The sequence below is a fragment of the Dasypus novemcinctus genome, chromosome 20 (genome assembly GCF_030445035.2).
Source record: "Dasypus novemcinctus isolate mDasNov1 chromosome 20, mDasNov1.1.hap2, whole genome shotgun sequence".
Classification (NCBI taxonomy): Eukaryota; Metazoa; Chordata; class Mammalia; order Cingulata; family Dasypodidae; genus Dasypus; species Dasypus novemcinctus.
The window spans coordinates 31334757-31339192 of NC_080692.1; the positions used below are offsets into that span (position 1 = coordinate 31334757).

General features: G+C 39.5%; 1 pseudogene; it reads left to right on the forward strand.

Moving 5' to 3' along the window:
• Window positions 1-828: 828 nt before the first annotated feature.
• Window positions 829-3477, forward strand: LOC101432334 (lysine-specific demethylase 7A pseudogene; annotated as a pseudogene).
• The last annotated feature ends 959 nt before the right edge of the window (window positions 3478-4436 follow it).

The following is a 4436-nucleotide window of genomic DNA, read 5'->3' on the forward strand; positions in this document are numbered from 1 at the left end:
AGACAAATAAAATCAATTGCTGATTTTCCATGTCATGGGTATAAGTCCTGTCCTGAGAAGTAGCAGTGGAACAAAGACAGGTGCCAGAAAATAATTCAGGAATACAAAACATGAAAAGAGAGCAGGGAAAACGTGCCTCTAGGAATTCTAATCTGCTCAAGATGGAGAAAAAGAAAGAACTGGTACCTGCCCAGATGTCACTTCTTTTAGAAAAATTTATAGAGCAGCAGGAGAGCGTGCAATTACAGTTACTGAGCACCTAATGACTAAGACTAGGCATTCAGGCGACTCTATAAAACAGCACATTTAATCTTCCCTTTTACTACAGACAACAAGTTTTGTAAAATCATTCCTAATTTTTAGATATGTAACCTAGGCTGAAAAGCTAAGAAGCTTGGCCAGTGTCCTTGCGTGAGCTCAGGGGACCCGCACTGGTGGCAGCTGTGCTCTCTCCTGTCCACGAACGAGTAAATGCGTTTGTGTTTTTTTGTTTGTTTGTTTTTAATTTATTGAAGAATATCAGTCATACATGAACATACATAAACAAAAAGCGTATAGTAATACTTGTGAACTTATAAAACAAACATACAAAACATCATACAGGGCTCCCACACCTCACCCTACCACTAATATCTTGCATTGTGGTGATGAAAGAGCATCCTCAAAATATCACTACTACCCAAAGTATCTTACACATGGTGGTCAGCCCGAGACGCAGCAGCAGCTTGGGCCACAGCAGTATCTGTGTCAGTGTTGCCCCTAGCAGGCCTGGCATCTCCACTGCCCCCTACTCTGGACTGTGGGTACCCACAGCGGTTGATGGTGAACATGAACCACTTCAGGACCGAGTGTCATATCTGCAAGGACTGGTTCCACGGAAGCTATTTCAGAATAGAGAAACATCATACCATTGATGTTGACCTGTATCACTGTCCCAGCTGTACAGTTCTACATGGTTCATCCTTAATGGAATAAAAAAGGGTGTGTGTTTGGGGGGGCGGGGGGAGACGGAGCTGGCTACATAGAAATTGCTGACTGTTTCAAGCCAATACAAGCTAGAACTAAAACTTTTCTTAAGGAATTACATTCTCGAGTCTTTCTAAATGCTGACGAAGTCATTGTAAAGATGCATGACAACCAATTTACCCTGAAATACCTGGAGAAACATGGATTTGATGTCTATATCATGGTCTCTAAATTAGACGATCTAGGGCTCAGGCTCCCTCCACCTGCTTCTTCTGTCATGGATGTGGAACGTTATGTAGGTGGTGACAGAGTGATAGATGTCATTAATGTGGCAAGACAGGCATGCCGCAAACTGGCCCTTCGCAATTATGTTAAATACTTCATGAATTCTAGCAGACCAAAAGTGGTCAATGTGATCAGCCTTGAATTTTCAGATACAAAGATGTCTGAATCGATGGAGGCCCCTGATATAGCCAAAACACTTTCCTGGGTAGAAAATTATTGGCCAGATGATTGAGCTTTTCCTAAACCATTTGCTCAGAAATACTGCTTAATGGTAGTCCAAGACAGCTACCCAGATTTCCACGTTGACTTTGGTGGAGCTTCCATTTGGCACCATGTCCTCTGGGGTAAGAAGATATTTATTTGATAAAGCCAACCCATGAAATTTTGGCACTCTGTGAGTTTTGGAGTTCATCTGTCACCCAGAGTGAGGTGTTCTTTGGAGATATGGTGGATAAATGCTACAACTGTGTGGTAAAGCAGGGACATACCTTATTTGTTCCTACAGGGTGGATTCATGCTGTGTTCCCTTTTCAGGACTGTATGGCTTTCTGGGGAAACTGCACAACTGGCTTGCAGCTCAGTATTACAAGATGGAGAAAAGATTTAGAACACCAGATCTTTTCACATTCCCTTTCTTTGAAGTCATATGGCTTTGAAGCCATATGTTCTTAGTGAAAAATTTGCTGGAAACCCTGAAAGAACTGAGATAAGATGGTTACCAGCCTCAAATATACCTAGTACAGGGAGTGAAAGCACTGCGTACTCTTTATAATTATGGGCGAAAAAAGATGAGGAAGGTGGCAAACCAGTTAAATCTCAAGGAATTCCTCCTGTGTGTCCAGTTTCATGATCCTGAAACAAAGCAACTTCCCCATACCATTCCTGATGAAATGTGAGGAAACTTCGAGATTGTAATGCCTGAACCCTGTCTAACCCAGACATCTTAGAGCTCTACACGAGGGAATTCCTTAAGAGAATAGAGATGTGCCCATTGGAAAATGTCATCATGAATGTCCTTTGTTTGTTCAATGGAAAATTCAACAAACATCTTCAGCCATCTTCCATGGTATCAGAGTGGAAAGCAAAAGATAATGACCTATAATTACTGCTGACAAATGGAAGAAAAATTAAAGATGAGAGGTAGCCCTTAACAGATCAGAGTCTTTGCATAGTAGATTGTGAAAATGAGGAGGCTAAGAGAAGACCAAATATAGGTAAAAATGAAGAAAGAAGAGAGTTCAGAATTAGAGGGGATTAAGAGAATGAAGATTCTCAAAAACCATTTAACAGGTTTTTTACAAGTGTGAAATCAGAACTCAGGCATAGATCTTCAGAATATTCTGACAGTTCTGATTCAGAAGATTCTTGACCTGATTGTGTTGTACTGAAAACTAATTTTACCACTGAAGAGCCTGAAAGTTCAGGTGATGAAAAGAAGCCAGAAATAACATCAAACTTTAAGGAGGAAACTAATGTGATGAGAAACTTCCTTCAAAGAGCCAGCACCGTCTAGAAGTGAAATTCGATGAGTAAAGAGAAAGAAGCTATTCAGGGCATGTTGTCTATGGCTGGATTGCACTATTCCACATGTTTACAAAGGCAAAATCAAAGCACAGACTGCAACGGTGAAAGAAACTCTCTCCAGGATCCCAGCAGCTACCACAGCAGTAACCACGAGGTTAGGCAGTTGTAGCGCTATGATAAACCAGTGGAATGTGCTACCAAGTGAAGACTGAAGATCCAGACTTGAGGAATTCTTCCTGCACTAAACAGTTTGATACAGTTGCCAGTTTTAATCCTCAGCATCTAAATAGAGGCCAGAAAGACATCAAAATGGAAGGTTTATCAGAAATAAATAAAAAGCTACAAAATAGGAATTAAATTGACAACAGTGGTTCAAGCCTTCAGAAGGCTTGATCTCAGGGTTATGCCAGATAAGTAGTGGCAGTCTAAGCCCAGAAAGGCCAGTGAGTGAAACTTCGTTTTCGGTACCCCTTAACCCCACCAAGAAACCTGCATCAAATCTACCATCTACCAGTCATCAGGCAACAAAAGTAAGCATCCAAAAAAAAAAGAATGGCAACAGCCAAACAACATCTTGTCAAGATCCTTAAGTTGAACAGAAATGGCTGTGCATGTTTCCTTTTCTTGGGGGTACAGGACCTGGAACTTCTGCTGTCCCCCTGCCTGAAGCAGTCTACATGTCCAATAGAGAACCTTGCCTGAGAACAAAATGCACCTCATGCTGCATTTTCACTGTGCCACACCCACTCAGCAATAACCCATTTTGGACCTGGTTGGAGAGAGAAAGGAAGAGGATAAAACCTTCAAGGGACCTTGAACTGGAAAAAGTCTCTTTGTCAGGGATTGAATTTCATTTTGTTGCTGGTAGTGTCTTGATTTATATTCAGTGGTAGGGTAAAGAATTATCAATAACTTATTTAACAGAGTTTTTTTTTTAAGTTAATAGCTTTTAAATTCCCTTTTTAAGCTATTTGGAAGATTTCTGAGGAAATATCTCACTAATTTAGACTTAAGAATGAGAAAGTTTTTAAATTAAAAGGGAAAGATAGAAAGCTTGACTTAGTCACACAGTCTTGTTTTAAATCTTGAATAAGAGAACAAATAAAAGACACAGAGAAATTATGTACCTCTTCATTTAAAATCTCCTTTCCTTTTTACATTATTAAATTCCAAGTTCTAATATATCATTTTGAAGAAGAAAATCTATGGTAATGACAATGTGTAAGATGAATGGCAAATATAAAACAGATGAAGAAATTAATAACTGTAAAAAGACATTTTATTTTGAATTTATAATTGTTTTTGCTTTAAAATGGATAGATGTGTATAAGATTGTTTATATACCAACTTATTTTCCTTCTTAGAAAACTGATAATTAAATGCAACATTGGGAAATTCTAGGACAGGGTGTTCATGGGAGAAATCGCACTTTCAGTCTGGGTAAAAGATTACAATCATGTGACTGATTCTGTGTAAACACTTGGTGGGATTTTCATTTAACTGGATTTGATAGAGGCAGGGGGCAGGGGCAGGAGCAGGTGCAGTGTAAGAAAATACATTTCTAACTCAGGTTTTTCTTTCCAGTGCTCACACAGAGGCTTTGGGTGGGCCATACATCAAGAATTTTTGATTCGTAATCATCATAAATCGTTACAAATCAG